We start from the raw sequence: 17,049 nt of genomic DNA on the forward strand, positions 1-17,049 counted from the left end.
GAAGTTCGGATTCGCTGCGAACCGAACTTTACCGGAAGTTCGGACCGAAACCGGGTTCGGTTGTCCCGGTTCGCTCATCTCTATTCAGGTTAATAGGATATCAATATGAATACACGTTTGCATGTATTTTCTACTGACGTGACGTGAATCTTTGGTGTAAAAGTGGCCGGTTAGCTCAGTTGGTTAGAGCGTGGTGCTAATAACGCCAAGGTCACGGGTTTGATCCCCGTACGGGCCATGGAAGCTCACTTTTGTTACATGCTTGTTACAAAGTTGAATAGTTGATAATATTGAAAAAAGGTCCATCAAATTCAACCTATAAACCTGCCGTGTTGATCCAGAGGAAGGCAAAAACTGTCTTGGAGTGCATTCCAATGTTGTCATTAGGGGAAAAATTCCTCCCTTACTCCAAATATGGCTATTAGAATAAATTCCTGGATCAAAGTTCCATCTCCAGAATCTGGTACAAATATGATGACATTTTATATTTTTCAAAAAAACACTTTTCAATGTGGCAGAGAGTTCAATCGTCGAACTGCTCTTACAGTAAATAATCCCCGTCTGTAATGAGGTCCTTTAATTACCTTGCTTTCCCTTCTTTGCACGCATTCTAGTTCAGCAATGTAAGGACATACACAGGTGCTCAAAACTGTACACAATATTCCATGTATGGTCTAACCGGTGATTTATAGAAATGCAGAGTTTGTTGCATGAAATCATCTTAGAGGCCCGATTTCAACCTTAAGGACAAAAATAATATCTTGATTTTGCCTCTTTGTATTCAGATAGTCATAACTTTATTATTTTTCCATCCTCATAGTCATATAAGGGCTTGTTTTTAGCGAGACAAGTTCTTGTTTTTAATGGCAGCATTTAATGTACCATATAATGTACTGAAAGAAAACTCTTTGTGGGGTGGAATGGAAAACACAAAAGCAATTTGTCCAATGCTTTTTGAGTAGTAAAAATTGCAAGTTTATTTTATTATTTAGGTTAATAGGATATCAATATGAATACACGTTTGCATGTATTTTCTACTGACGTGACGTGAATCTTTGGCATAAAAGTGGCCGGTTAGCTCAGTTGGTTAGAGCGTGGTGCTAATAACGCCAAGGTCACGGGTTCGAGCCATGGAAGCTCACTTTTGTTACATGCTTGTTACATGCTTGTTGAATAGTTGATAATATTGAAAAAAGGTCCATCAAATTCAACCTATAAACCTGCCGTGTTGATCCAGAGGAAGGCAAAAACTGTCTTGGAGTGCATTCCAATGTTGTCATTAGGGGAAAAATTCCTCCCTTACTCCAAATATGGCTATTAGAATAAATTCCTGGATCAAAGTTCCATCTCCAGAATCTGGTACAAATATGATGAAATTTTATATTTTTCAAAAATACACTTTTCAATGTGGCAGAGAGTTCAATCGTCGAACTGCTCTTACAGTAAAGAATCCCCGTCTGTGATGAGGTCCTTTAATTACCTTGCTTTCCCTTCTTTGCACGCATTCTAGTTCAGCAATGTCCTTCTCATACACAGGTGCTTAAAACTGTACACAATATTCCATGTATGGTCTAACCGGTGATTTATAGAAATGCAGAGTTTGTTGCATGATATCATCTTAGAGGTTCAATTTCAACCTTAAGGACAAAAATAATATCTTGATTTTGCCTCTTTGTATTCCGATAGTCATAACTTTATTATTTTTCCGTCCTCATAGTCATATAAGGGCTTGTTTTTAGCGAGACAAGTTCTTGTTTTTAATGGCAGCATTTAATGTACCATATAATGTACTGAAAGAAAACTCTTTGTGGGGTGGAATGGAAAACACAAAAGCAATTTGTCCAATGCTTTTTGAGTAGTAAAAATTGCAAGTTTATTTTATTATTCAGGTTAATAGGATATCAATATGAATACACGTTTGCATGTATTTTCTACTGACGTGACGTGAATCTTTGGTGTAAAAGTGGCTGGTTAGCTTAGTTGGTAGGAGCGTGGTGCTAATAACGCCAAGGTCACGGGTTCGATCCCCGTATGGGCCATGGAAGTTCACTTTTGTTACATGCTTGTTACAGAGTTGAATAGTTGATAATATTGAAAAAAGTTCCATCAAATTCAACCTATAAACCTGCCGTGTTGATCCAGAGGAAGGCAAAAACTGTCTTGGAGTGCATTCCAATTTTCTCATTAGGGGAAAAATTCCTCCCTTACTCCAAATATGGCTATTAGAATAAATTCCTGGATCAAAGTTCCATCTCCAGAATCTGGTACAAATATGATGAAATTTTATATTTTTCAAAAATACACTTTTCAATGTGGCAGAGAGTTCAATTGTCGAACTGCTCTTACAGTAAAGAATCCCCGTCTGTGATGAGGTCCTTTAATTACCTTGCTTTCCCTTCTTTGCACGCATTCTAGTTCAGCAATGTCCTTCTCATACACAGGTGCTTAAAACTGTACACAATATTCCATGTATGGTCTATTCAACCTATAAACCTGCTGTGTTGATCCAGAGGAAGGCAAAAACTGTCTTGGAGTGCATTCCAATGTTGTCATTAGGGGAAAAATTCCTCCCTTACTCCAAATATGGCTATTAGAATAAATTCCTGGATCAAAGTTCCATCTCCAGAATCTGGTACAAATATGATGAAATTTTATATTTTTCAAAAAAACACTTTTCAATGTGGCAGAGAGTTCAATCGTCGAACTGCTCTTACAGTAAAGAATCCCCGTCTGTGATGATGTACTTTAATTACCTTGCTTTCCCTTCTTTGCACGCATTCTAGTTCAGCAATGTCCTTCTCATACACAGGTGCTTAAAACTGTACACAATATTCCATGTATGGTGTAACCGGTGATTTATAGAAATGCAGAGTTTGTTGCATGAAATCATCTTAGAGGTTCAATTTCAAACTTAAGGACAAAAATAATATCTTGATTTTGCCTCTTTGTATTCCGATAGTCATAACTTTATTATTTTTCCGTCCTCATAGTCATATAAGGGCTTGTTTTTAGCGAGACAAGTTCTTGTTTTTAATGGCAGCATTTAATGTACCATATAATGTACTGAAAGAAAACTCTTTGTGGGGTGGAATGGAAAACACAAAAGCAATTTGTCCAATGCTTTTTGAGTAGTAAAAATTGCAAGTTTATTTTATTATTCAGGTTAATAGGATATCAATATGAATACACGTTTGCATGTATTTTCTACTGACGTGACGTGAATCTTTGGTGTAAAAGTGGCCGGTTAGCTCAGTTGGTTAGAGCGTGGTGCTAATAACGCCAAGGTCACGGGTTCGATCCCCGTACGGGCCATGGAAGCTCACTTTTGTTAGCACACAAGGTACATGCTTGTTACAGAGTTGAATAGTTGATAATATTGAAACAAGGTCCATCAAATTCAACTTATAAACCTGCCGTGTTGATTCAGAGGAAGGCAAAAACTGCCTAGGAGTGCATGCCAATTTTCTCATTAGGGGAAAAATTCCTCCCTTACTCCAAATATGGCTATCAGAATAAATTCCTGGATCAAAGTTCCATCTCCAGAATCTGGTACAAATATGATGACATTTTACATTTTTCAAAAAAACACTTTTCAATGTGGCAGAGAGTTCAATCGTCGAACTGCTCTTACAGTAAAGAATCCCCGTCTGTGATGAGGTCCTTTAATTACCTTGCTTTCCCTTCTTTGCACGCATTCTAATTCAGCAATATCCTTCTTATACACAGGTGCTCAAAACTGTACACAATATTCCATGTATGGTCTAACCGGTTATTTATTGAAATGCCGAGTTTGTTGCATGAAATCATCTTACAGGTCCAATTTCAACCTTAAGGACAAAAATAATATCTTGATTTTGCTTCTTTGTATTCCGATAGTCATAACTTTATTATTTTTCCGTCCTCATAGTCATATAAGGGCTTGTTTTAAGCGAGACGAGTTCTTGTTTTTAATGGCAGCATTTAATGTACCATATAATGTACTGAAAGAAAACTCTTTGTGGGGTGGAATGGAAAACACAAAAGCAATTTGTCCAATGCTTTTTGAGTAGTAAAAATTGCAAGTTTATTTTATTATTCAGGTTAATAGGATATCAATATGAATACACGTTTGCATGTATTTTCTACTGACGTGACGTGAAGCTTTTGTATAAAAGTGGCCGGTTAGCTCAGTTGGTTAGAGAATTGTGCTAATAACGCCAAGGTCGTGGGTTTGATCGCCGTACGGGCCATGGAAGCTCACTTTTGTTAGCATACAAGGTACATGCTTGTTACAGAGTTGAATAGTTGATCATATTGAAAAAAGGTCCATCAAATTAAACCTATAAACCTGCCGTGTTGATCCAGAGGAAGGCAAAAACTGACTTGGAGTGCATTCCAATTTTCTCATTAGGGGAAAAATTCCTCCCTTACTCCAAATATGGCTATTAGAATTAATTCCTGGATCAAAGTTCCATCTCCAGAATCTGGTACAAATATGATGAAATTTTATATTTTTCAAAAAAACACTTTTCAATGTGGCAGAGAGTTCAATCGTCGAACTGCTCTTACAGTAAAGAATCCCCATCTGTGATGAGGTCCTTTAATTACCTTGCTTTCCCTTCTTTGCACGCATTCTAGTTCAGCAATGTCCTTCTCATACACAGGTGCTCAAAACTGTACACAATATTCCATGTATGGTCTAACCGGTGATTTATAGAAATGCAGAGTTTGTTGCATGAAATCATCTTAGAGGTCCAATTTCAACCTTAAGGACAAAAATAATATCTTGATTTTGCCTCTTTGTATTCCGATAGTCATAACTTTATTATTTTTCCGTCCTCATAGTCATATAAGGGCTTGTTTTTAGCGAGACAAGTTCTTGTTTTTAATGGCAGCATTTAATGTACCATATAATGTACTGAAAGAAAACTCTTTGTGGGGTGGAATGGAAAACACAAAAGCAATTTGTCCAATGCTTTTTGAGTAGTAAAAATTGCAAGTTTATTTTATTATTCAGGTTAATAGGATATCAATATGAATACACGTTTGCATGTATTTTCTACTGACGTGACGTGAAGTGTGTCTTTGGAATAAAAGTGGCCGGTTAGCTCAGTTGGTTAGAGTGTGGTGCTAATAACGCCAAGGTCATGGGTTTGATCCCCGTACGGGACATGGAAGCTCACTTTTGTTAGCACACAAGGTACATGCTTGTTACAGAGTTGAATAGTTGATAATATTAAAAAAAGGTCCATCAAATTCAACCTATAAACCTGCCGTGTTGATCCAGAGGAAGGCAAAAACTGTCTTGGAGTGCATTCCAATGTTGTCATTAGGGGAAAAATTCCTCCCTTACTCCAAATATGGCTATTAGAATAAATTCCTGGATCAAAGTTCCATCTCCAGAATCTGGTACAAATATGATGAAATTTTATATTTTTCAAAAAAACACTTTTCAATGTGGCAGAGAGTTCAATCGTCGAACTGCTCTTACAGTAAAGAATCCCCGTCTGTGATGAGGTCCTTTAATTACCTTGCTTTCCCTTCTTTGCACGCATTCTAGTTCAGCAATGTCCTTTTCATACACAGGTGCTCAAAACTGTACACAATATTCCATGTATGGTCTAACCGGTGATTTATAGAAATGCAGAGTTTGTTGCATGAAATCATCTTAGAGGTCCAATTTCAACCTTAAGGACAAAAATAATATCTTGATTTTGCCTCTTTGTATTCCGATAGTCATAACTTTATTATTTTTCCGTCCTCATAGTCATATAAGGGCTTGTTTTTAGCGAGACAAGTTCTTGTTTTTAATGGCAGCATTTAATGTACCATATAATGTACTGAAAGAAAACTCTTTGTGAGGTGGAATGGAAAACACAAAAGCAATTTGTCCAATGCTTTTTGAGTAGTAAAAATTGCAAGTTTATTTTATTATTCAGGTTAATAGGATATCAATATGAATACACGTTTGCATGTATTTTCTACTGACGTGACGTGAATCCTTGGTGTAAAAGTGGCCGGTTAGCTCAGTTGGTTAGAGTGTGGTGCTAATAACGCCAAGGTCATGGGTTCGATCCCCGTATGGGCCATGGAAGCTCACTTTTGTTACATGCTTGTTACAGAGTTGAATAGTTGATAATATTGAAAAAAGGTCCATCAAATTCAACCTATAAACCTGCCGTGTTGATCCAGAGGAAGGCAAAAACTGTCTTGGAGTGCATTCCAATTTTCTCATTAGGGGAAAAATTCCTCCCTTACTCCAAATATGGCTATTAGAATAAATTCCTGGATCAAAGTTCCATCTCCAGAATCTGGTACAAATATGATGAAATTTTATATTTTTCAAAAAAACACTTTTCAATGTGGCAGAGAGTTCAATCGTCGAACTGCTCTTACAGTAAAGAATCCCCGTCTGTGATGAGGTCCTTTAATTACCTTGTTTTCCCTTCTTTGCACGCATTCTAGTTCAGCAATGTCCTTCTCATACACAGGTGCTCAAAACTGTTCACAATATTCCATGTATGGTCTAACCGGTGATTTATAGAAATGCAGAGTTTGTTGCATGAAATCATCTTAGAGGTCCAATTTCAACCTTAAGGACAAAAATAATATCTTGATTTTGCCTCTTTGTATTCCGATAGTCATAACTTTATTATTTTTCCGTCCTCATAGTCATATAAGGGCTTGTTTTTAGCGAGACAAGTTCTTGTTTTTAATGGCAGCATTTAATGTACCATATAATGTACTGAAATAAAACTCTTTGTGGGGTGGAATGGAAAACACAAAAGCAATTTGTCCAATGCTTTTTGAGTAGTAAAAATTACAAGTTTATTTTATTATTCAGGTTAATAGGATATCAATATGAATACACGTTTGCATGTATTTTCTACTGACGTGACGTGAATCTTTGGTGTAAAAGTGGCCGGTTAGCTCAGTTGGTTAGAGCGTGGTGCTAATAACGCCAAGGTCACGGGTTCGATCCCCATACGGGCCATGGAAGCTCACTTTTGTTACATGCTTGTTACAGAGTTGAATAGTTGATAATATTGAAAAAAGGTCCATCAAATTCAACCTATAAACCTGCCGTGTTGATCCAGAGGAAGGCAAAAACTGTCTTGGAGTGCATTCCAATGTTGTCATTAGGGGAAAAATTCCTCCCTTACTCCAAATATGGCTATTAGAATAAATTCCTGGATCAAAGTTCCATCTCCAGAATCTGGTACAAATATGATGACATTTTATATTTTTCAAAAAAACACTTTTCAATGTGGCAGAGAGTTCAATCTTCGAACTGCTCTTACAGTAAAGAATCCCCGTCTGTGATGAGGTCCTTTAATTACCTTGCTTTCCCTTCTTTGCACGCATTCTAGTTCAGCAATGTCCTTCTCATACACAGGTGCTCAAAACTGTACACAATATTCCATGTATGGTCTAACCGGTGATTTATAGAAATGCAGAGTTTGTTACATGAAATCATCTTAGAGGTCCAATTTCAACCTTAAGGACAAAAATAATATCTTGATTTTGCCTCTTTGTATTCCGATAGTCATAACTTTATTATTTTTCCGTCCTCATAGTCATATAAGGGCTTGTTTTTAGCGAGACAAGTTCTTGTTTTTAATGGCAGCATTTAATGTACCATATAATGTACTGAAATAAAACTCTTTGTGGGGTGGAATGGAAAACACAAAAGCAATTTGTCCAATGCTTTTTGAGTAGTAAAAATTGCAAGTTTATTTTATTATTCAGGTTAATAGGATATCAATATGAATACACGTTTGCATGTATTTTCTACTGATGTGACGTGAATCTTTGGTGTAAAAGTGGCCGGTTAGCTCAGTTGGTTAGAGCGTGGTGCTAATAACGCCAAGGTCACGGGTTCGATCCACGTACGGGCCATGGAAGCTCACTTTTGTTACATGCTTGTTACAGAGTTGAATAGATGATAATATTGAAAAAAGGTCCATCAAATTCAACCTATAAACCTGCCGTGTTGATCCAGAGGAAGGCAAAAACTGTCTTGGAGTGCATTCCAATGTTGTCATTAGGGGAAAAATTCATCCCTTACTCCAAATATGGCTATTAGAATAAATTCCTGGATCAAAGTTCCATCTCCAGAATCTGGTACAAATATGATGACATTTTATATTTTTCAAAAAAACACTTTTCAATGTGGCAGAGAGTTCAATCGTAGAACTTCTCTTACAGTAAAGAATCCCCGTCTGTGATGAGGTCCTTTAATTACCTTGCTTTCCCTTCTTTGCACGCATTCTAGTTCAGCAATGTCCTTCTCATACACAGGTGCTCAAAACTGTACACAATATTCCATGTATGGTCTAACCGGTGATTTATAGAAATGCAGAGTTTATTGCATGAAATCATCTTAGAGGTCCAATTTCAACCTTAAGGACAAAAATAATACCTTGATTTTGCCTCTTTGTATTCCGATAGTCATAACTTTATTATTTTTCCGTCCTCATAGTCATATAAGGGCTTGTTTTTAGCGAGACAAGTTCTTGTTTTTAATGGCAGCATTTAATGTACTATATAATGTACTGAAAGAAAACTCTTTGTGGGGTGGAATGGAAAACACAAAAGCAATTTTTCCAATGCTTTTTGAGTAGTAAAAATTGCAAGTTTATTTTATTATTCAGGTTAATAGGATATCAATATGAATACACGTTTGCATGTATTTTCTACTGACGTGACGTGAATCTTTGGTGTAAAAGTGGCCGGTTAGTTCAGTTGGTTAGAGCGTGGTGCTAATAACGCCAAGGTCACGGGTTCGATCCCCGTACGGGCCATGGAAGCTCACTTTTGTTACATGCTTGTTACAGAGTTGAATAGTTGATAATATTGAAAAAAGGTCCATCAAATTCAACCTATAAACCTGCCGTGTTGATCCAGAGGAAGGCAAAAACTGTCTTGGAGTGCATTCCAAAGTTGTCATTAGGGGAAAAATTCCTCCCTTACTCCAAATATGGCTATTAGAATAAATTCCTGGATCAAAGTTCCATCTCCAGAATCTGGTACAAATATGATGAAATTTTATATTTTTCAAAAAAACACTTATCAATGTGGCAGAGAGTTCAATCGTCGAACTGCTCTTACAGTAAAGAATCCCCGTCTGTGATGAGGTCCTTTAATTACCTTGCTTTCCCTTCTTTGCACGCATTCTAGTTCAGCAATGTCCTTCTCATACACAGGTGCTCAAAACTGTACACAATATTCCATGTATGGTCTAACCGGTGATTTATAGAAATGCAGAGTTTGTTGCATGAAATCATCTTAGAGGTTCAATTTCAACCTTAAGGACAAAAATAATATCTTGATTTTGCCTCTTTGTATTCCGATAGTCATAACTTTATTATTTTTCCGTCCTCATAGTCATATAAGGGCTTGTTTTTAGCGAGACAAGTTCTTGTTTTTAATGGCAGCATTTAATGTACCATATAATGTACTGAAGAAAACTCTTTGTGGGGTGGAATGGAAAACACAAAAGCAATTTGTCCAATGCTTTTTGAGTAGTAAAAATTGCAAGTTTATTTTATTATTCAGGTTAATAGGATATCAATATGAATACACGTTTGCATGTATTTTCTACTGACGTGACGTGAATCTTTGGTGTAAAAGTGGCCGGTTAGCTCAGTTGGTTAGAGCGTGGTGCTAATAACGCCAAGGTCACGGGTTCGATCCCCATACGGGCCATGGAAGCTCACTTTTGTTACATGCTTGTTACAGAGTTGAATAGTTGATAATATTGAAAAAAGGTCCATCAAATTCAACCTATAAACCTGCCGTGTTGATCCAGAGGAAGGCAAAAACTGTCTTGGAGTGCATTCCAATGTTGTCATTAGGGGAAAAATTCCTCCCTTACTCCAAATATGGCTATTAGAATAAATTCCTGGATCAAAGTTCCATCTCCAGAATCTGGTACAAATATGATGACATTTTATATTTTTCAAAAAAACACTTTTCAATGTGGCAGAGAGTTCAATCTTCGAACTGCTCTTACAGTAAAGAATCCCCGTCTGTGATGAGGTCCTTTAATTAGCTTGCTTTCCCTTCTTTGCACGCATTCTAGTTCAGCAATGTCCTTCTCATACACAGGTGCTCAAAACTGTACACAATATTCCATGTATGGTCTAACCGGTGATTTATAGAAATGCAGAGTTTGTTACATGAAATCATCTTAGAGGTCCAATTTCAACCTTAAGGACAAAAATAATATCTTGATTTTGCCTCTTTGTATTCCGATAGTCATAACTTTATTATTTTTCCGTCCTCATAGTCATATAAGGGCTTGTTTTTAGCGAGACAAGTTCTTGTTTTTAATGGCAGCATTTAATGTACCATATAATGTACTGAAATAAAACTCTTTGTGGGGTGGAATGGAAAACACAAAAGCAATTTGTCCAATGCTTTTTGAGTAGTAAAAATTGCAAGTTTATTTTATTATTCAGGTTAATAGGATATCAATATGAATACACGTTTGCATGTATTTTCTACTGATGTGACGTGAATCTTTGGTGTAAAAGTGGCCGGTTAGCTCAGTTGGTTAGAGCGTGGTGCTAATAACGGTCACGGGTTCGATCCACGTACGGGCCATGGAAGCTCACTTTTGTTACATGCTTGTTACAGAGTTGAATAGATGATAATATTGAAAAAAGGTCCATCAAATTCAACCTATAAACCTGCCGTGTTGATCCAGAGGAAGGCAAAAACTGTCTTGGAGTGCATTCCAATGTTGTCATTAGGGGAAAAATTCATCCCTTACTCCAAATATGGCTATTAGAATAAATTCCTGGATCAAAGTTCCATCTCCAGAATCTGGTACAAATATGATGACATTTTATATTTTTCAAAAAAACACTTTTCAATGTGGCAGAGAGTTCAATCGTAGAACTTCTCTTACAGTAAAGAATCCCCGTCTGTGATGAGGTCCTTTAATTACCTTGCTTTCCCTTCTTTGCACGCATTCTAGTTCAGCAATGTCCTTCTCATACACAGGTGCTCAAAACTGTACACAATATTCCATGTATGGTCTAACCGGTGATTTATAGAAATGCAGAGTTTATTGCATGAAATCATCTTAGAGGTCCAATTTCAACCTTAAGGACAAAAATAATACCTTGATTTTGCCTCTTTGTATTCCGATAGTCATAACTTTATTATTTTTCCGTCCTCATAGTCATATAAGGGCTTGTTTTTAGCGAGACAAGTTCTTGTTTTTAATGGCAGCATTTAATGTACTATATAATGTACTGAAAGAAAACTCTTTGTGGGGTGGAATGGAAAACACAAAAGCAATTTTTCCAATGCTTTTTGAGTAGTAAAAATTGCAAGTTTATTTTATTATTCAGGTTAATAGGATATCAATATGAATACACGTTTGCATGTATTTTCTACTGACGTGACGTGAATCTTTGGTGTAAAAGTGGCCGGTTAGTTCAGTTGGTTAGAGCGTGGTGCTAATAACGCCAAGGTCACGGGTTCGATCCCCGTACGGGCCATGGAAGCTCACTTTTGTTACATGCTTGTTACAGAGTTGAATAGTTGATAATATTGAAAAAAGGTCCATCAAATTCAACCTATAAACCTGCCGTGTTGATCCAGAGGAAGGCAAAAACTGTCTTGGAGTGCATTCCAAAGTTGTCATTAGGGGAAAAATTCCTCCCTTACTCCAAATATGGCTATTAGAATAAATTCCTGGATCAAAGTTCCATCTCCAGAATCTGGTACAAATATGATGAAATTTTATATTTTTCAAAAAAACACTTATCAATGTGGCAGAGAGTTCAATCGTCGAACTGCTCTTACAGTAAAGAATCCCCGTCTGTGATGAGGTCCTTTAATTACCTTGCTTTCCCTTCTTTGCACGCATTCTAGTTCAGCAATGTCCTTCTCATACACAGGTGCTCAAAACTGTACACAATATTCCATGTATGGTCTAACCGGTGATTTATAGAAATGCAGAGTTTGTTGCATGAAATCATCTTAGAGGTTCAATTTCAACCTTAAGGACAAAAATAATATCTTGATTTTGCCTCTTTGTATTCCGATAGTCATAACTTTATTATTTTTCCGTCCTCATAGTCATATAAGGGCTTGTTTTTAGCGAGACAAGTTCTTGTTTTTAATGGCAGCATTTAATGTACCATATAATGTACTGAAGAAAACTCTTTGTGGGGTGGAATGGAAAACACAAAAGCAATTTGTCCAATGCTTTTTGAGTAGTAAAAATTGCAAGTTTATTTTATTATTCAGGTTAATAGGATATCAATATGAATACACGTTTGCATGTATTTTCTACTGACGTGACGTGAATCTTTGGTGTAAAAGTGGCCGGTTAGCTCAGTTGGTTAGAGCGTGGTGCTAATAACGCCAAGGTCACGGGTTCGATCCACGTACGGGCCATGGAAGCTCACTTTTGTTACATGCTTGTTACAGAGTTGAATAGATGATAATATTGAAAAAAGGTCCATCAAATTCAACCTATAAACCTGCCGTGTTGATCCAGAGGAAGGCAAAAACTGTCTTGGAGTGCATTCCAATGTTGTCATTAGGGGAAAAATTCATCCCTTACTCCAAATATGGCTATTAGAATAAATTCCTGGATCAAAGTTCCATCTCCAGAATCTGGTACAAATATGATGACATTTTATATTTTTCAAAAAAACACTTTTCAATGTGGCAGAGAGTTCAATCGTAGAACTTCTCTTACAGTAAAGAATCCCCGTCTGTGATGAGGTCCTTTAATTACCTTGCTTTCCCTTCTTTGCACGCATTCTAGTTCAGCAATGTCCTTCTCATACACAGGTGCTCAAAACTGTACACAATATTCCATGTATGGTCTAACCGGTGATTTATAGAAATGCAGAGTTTATTGCATGAAATCATCTTAGAGGTCCAATTTCAACCTTAAGGACAAAAATAATACCTTGATTTTGCCTCTTTGTATTCCGATAGTCATAACTTTATTATTTTTCCGTCCTCATAGTCATATAAGGGCTTGTTTTTAGCGAGACAAGTTCTTGTTTTTAATGGCAGCATTTAATGTACTATATAATGTACTGAAAGAAAACTCTTTGTGGGGTGGAATGGAAAACACAAAAGCAATTTTTCCAATGCTTTTTGAGTAGTAAAAATTGCAAGTTTATTTTATTATTCAGGTTAATAGGATATCAATATGAATACACGTTTGCATGTATTTTCTACTGACGTGACGTGAATCTTTGGTGTAAAAGTGGCCGGTTAGTTCAGTTGGTTAGAGCGTGGTGCTAATAACGCCTAGGTCACGGGTTCGATCCCCGTACGGGCCATGGAAGCTCACTTTTGTTACATGCTTGTTACAGAGTTGAATAGTTGATAATATTGAAAAAAGGTCCATCAAATTCAACCTATAAACCTGCCGTGTTGATCCAGAGGAAGGCAAAAACTGTCTTGGAGTGCATTCCAAAGTTGTCATTAGGGGAAAAATTCCTCCCTTACTCCAAATATGGCTATTAGAATAAATTCCTGGATCAAAGTTCCATCTCCAGAATCTGGTACAAATATGATGAAATTTTATATTTTTCAAAAAAACACTTATCAATGTGGCAGAGAGTTCAATCGTCGAACTGCTCTTACAGTAAAGAATCCCCGTCTGTGATGAGGTCCTTTAATTACCTTGCTTTCCCTTCTTTGCACGCATTCTAGTTCAGCAATGTCCTTCTCATACACAGGTGCTCAAAACTGTACACAATATTCCATGTATGGTCTAACCGGTGATTTATAGAAATGCAGAGTTTGTTGCATGAAATCATCTTAGAGGTTCAATTTCAACCTTAAGGACAAAAATAATATCTTGATTTTGCCTCTTTGTATTCCGATAGTCATAACTTTATTATTTTTCCGTCCTCATAGTCATATAAGGGCTTGTTTTTAGCGAGACAAGTTCTTGTTTTTAATGGCAGCATTTAATGTACCATATAATGTACTGAAGAAAACTCTTTGTGGGGTGGAATGGAAAACACAAAAGCAATTTGTCCAATGCTTTTTGAGTAGTAAAAATTGCAAGTTTATTTTATTATTCAGGTTAATAGGATATCAATATGAATACACGTTTGCATGTATTTTCTACTGACGTGACGTGAATCTTTGGTGTAAAAGTGGCCGGTTAGCTCAGTTGGTTAGAGCGTGGTGCTAATAACGCCAAGGTCATGGGTTCGATCCCCGTACGAGCCATGGAAGCTCACTTTTGTTACATGCTTGTTACATGCTTGTTACATGCTTGTTACAGAGTTGAATAGTTGATAATATTGAAAAAAGGTCCATCAAATTCAACCTATAAACCTGCCGTGTTGATCCAGAGGAAGGCAAAAACTGTCTTGGAGTGCATTCCAAAGTTGTCATTAGGGGAAAAATTCCTCGCTTACTCCAAATATGGCTATTAGAATAAATTCCTGGATCAAAGTTCCATCTCCAGAATCTGGTACAAATATGATGAAATTTTATATTTTTCAAAAAAACACTTTTCAATGTGGCAGAGAGTTCAATCGTTGAACTGCTCTTACAGTAAAGAATCCCCGTCTGTGATGAGGTCCTTTAATTACCTTGCTTTCCCTTCTTTGCACGCATTCTAGTTCAGCAATGTCCTTCTCATACACAGGTGCTCAAAACTGTACACAATATTCCATGTATGGTCTAACCGGTGATTTATAGAAATGCAGAGTTTGTTGCATGAAATTATCTTAGAGGCCCAATTTCAACCTTAAGGACAAAAATAATATCTTGATTTTGCCTCTTTGTATTACGATAGTCATAACTTTATTATTTTTCCGTCCTATTTATATTTTAAATTTTATATTTTTCAAAAAAACACTTTTCAATGTGGCAGAGAGTTCAATCGTAGAACTTCTCTTACAGTAAAGAATCCCCGTCTGTGATGAGGTCCTTTAATTACCTTGCTTTCCCTTCTTTGCACGCATTCTAGTTCAGCAATGTCCTTCTCATACACAGGTGCTCAAAACTGTACACAATATTCCATGTATGGTCTAACCGGTGATTTATAGAAATGCAGAGTTTATTGCATGAAATCATCTTAGAGGTCCAATTTCAACCTTAAGGACAAAAATAATACCTTGATTTTGCCTCTTTGTATTCCGATAGTCATAACTTTATTATTTTTCCGTCCTCATAGTCATATAAGGGCTTGTTTTTAGCGAGACAAGTTCTTGTTTTTAATGGCAGCATTTAATGTACCATATAATGTACTGAAGAAAACTCTTTGTGGGGTGGAATGGAAAACACAAAAGCAATTTGTCCAATGCTTTTTGAGTAGTAAAAATTGCAAGTTTATTTTATTATTCAGGTTAATAGGATATCAATATGAATACACGTTTGCATGTATTTTCTACTGACGTGACGTGAATCTTTGGTGTAAAAGTGGCCGGTTAGCTCAGTTGGTTAGAGTGTGGTGCTAATAACGCCAAGGTCACGGGTTCGATCCCCATATTGGCCATGGAAGCTCACTTTTGTTACATGCTTGTTACAGAGTTGAATAGTTGATAATATTGAAAAAAGGTCCATCAAATTCAACCTATAAACCTGCCGTGTTGATCCAGAGGAAGGCAAAAACTGTCTTGGAGTGCATTCCAATGTTGTCATTAGGGGAAAAATTCCTCCCTTACTCCAAATATGGCTATTAGAATAAATTCCTGGATCAAAGTTCCATCTCCAGAATCTGGTACAAATATGATGAAATTTTATATTTTTCAAAAAAACACTTATCAATGTGGCAGAGAGTTCAATCGTCGAACTGCTCTTACAGTAAAGAATCCCCGTCTGTGATGAGGTCCTTTAATTACCTTGCTTTCCCTTCTTTGCACGCATTCTAGTTCAGCAATGTCCTTCTCATACACAGGTGCTCAAAACTGTACACAATATTCCATGTATGGTCTAACCGGTGATTTATAGAAATGCAGAGTTTGTTGCATGAAATCATCTTAGAGGTCCAATTTCAACCTTAAGGACAAAAATAATATCTTGATTTTGCCTCTTTGTATTCCGATAGTCATAACTTTATTATTTTTCCGTCCTCATAGTCATATAAGGGCTTGTTTTTAGCGAGACAAGTTCTTGTTTTTAATGGCAGCATTTAATGTACCATATAATGTACTGAAAGAAAACTCTTTGTGGGGTGGAATGGAAAACACAAAAGCAATTTGTCCAATGCTTTTTGAGTAGTAAAAATTGCAAGTTTATTTTATTATTCAGGTTAATAGGATATCAATATGAATACACGTTTGCATGTATTTTCTACTGACGTGACGTGAATCTTTGGTGTAAAAGTGGCCGGTTAGCTCAGTTGGTTAGAGCGTGGTGCTAATAACGCCAAGGTCACGGGTTCGATCCCCGTACGGGCCATGGAAGCTCACTTTTGTTACATGCTTGTTACAGAGTTGAATAGTTGATAATATTGAAAAAAGGTCCATCAAATTCAACCTATAAACCTGCCGTGTTGATCCAGAGGAAAGCAAAAACTGTCTTGGAGTGCATTCCAATGTTGTCATTAGGGGAAAAATTCCTCCCTTACTCCAAATATGGCTATTAGAATAAATTCCTGGATCAAAGTTCCATCTCCAGAATCTGGTACAAATATGATGAAATTTTATATTTTTCAAAAAAACACTTTTCAATGTGGCAGAGAGTTCAATCGTCGAACTGCTCTTACAGTAAAGAATCCCCGTCTGTGATGAGGTCCTTTAATTACCTTGCTTTCCCTTCTTTGCACGCATTCTAGTTCAGCAATGTCCTTCTCATACACAGGTGCTCAAAACTGTACACAATATTCCATGTATGGTCTAACCGGTGATTTATAGAAATGCAGAGTTTGTTGCATGAAATCATCTTAGAGGTCCAATTTCAACCTTAAGGACAAAAATAATATCTTGATTTTGCCTCTTTGTATTCCGATAGTCATAACTTTATTATTTTTCCGTCCTCATAGTCATATAAGGGCTTGTTTTTAGCGAGACAAGTTCTTGTTTTTAATGGCAGCATTTAATGTACCATATAATGTACTGAAAG

The 17,049-nt window shown here is 36.7% G+C and overlaps 5 non-coding genes across 5 annotated transcripts; all 5 read left to right on the forward strand.

The window, feature by feature from the left end:
* Positions 1 to 164: 164 nt before the first annotated feature.
* Positions 165 to 238, forward strand: TRNAI-AAU (transfer RNA isoleucine (anticodon AAU)). Its single transcript has one exon. It is a non-coding gene; the product is annotated as a tRNA-Ile (tRNA).
* Positions 239 to 3,238: 3,000 nt separating this feature from the next.
* TRNAI-AAU (transfer RNA isoleucine (anticodon AAU)) lies at positions 3,239 to 3,312 on the forward strand. Its single transcript has one exon. It is a non-coding gene; the product is annotated as a tRNA-Ile (tRNA).
* A 5,397-nt stretch (positions 3,313 to 8,709) lies between these two features.
* TRNAI-AAU (transfer RNA isoleucine (anticodon AAU)) lies at positions 8,710 to 8,783 on the forward strand. The gene has a single exon. It is a non-coding gene; the product is annotated as a tRNA-Ile (tRNA).
* A 2,635-nt stretch (positions 8,784 to 11,418) lies between these two features.
* TRNAI-AAU (transfer RNA isoleucine (anticodon AAU)) lies at positions 11,419 to 11,492 on the forward strand. The gene has a single exon. It is a non-coding gene; the product is annotated as a tRNA-Ile (tRNA).
* Positions 11,493 to 16,312: 4,820 nt separating this feature from the next.
* TRNAI-AAU (transfer RNA isoleucine (anticodon AAU)) lies at positions 16,313 to 16,386 on the forward strand. Its single transcript has one exon. It is a non-coding gene; the product is annotated as a tRNA-Ile (tRNA).
* Positions 16,387 to 17,049: the final 663 nt, after the last annotated feature.

This window comes from Rhinoderma darwinii, chromosome 3 (genome assembly GCF_050947455.1).
Source record: "Rhinoderma darwinii isolate aRhiDar2 chromosome 3, aRhiDar2.hap1, whole genome shotgun sequence".
Taxonomy (NCBI): Eukaryota; Metazoa; Chordata; class Amphibia; order Anura; family Rhinodermatidae; genus Rhinoderma; species Rhinoderma darwinii.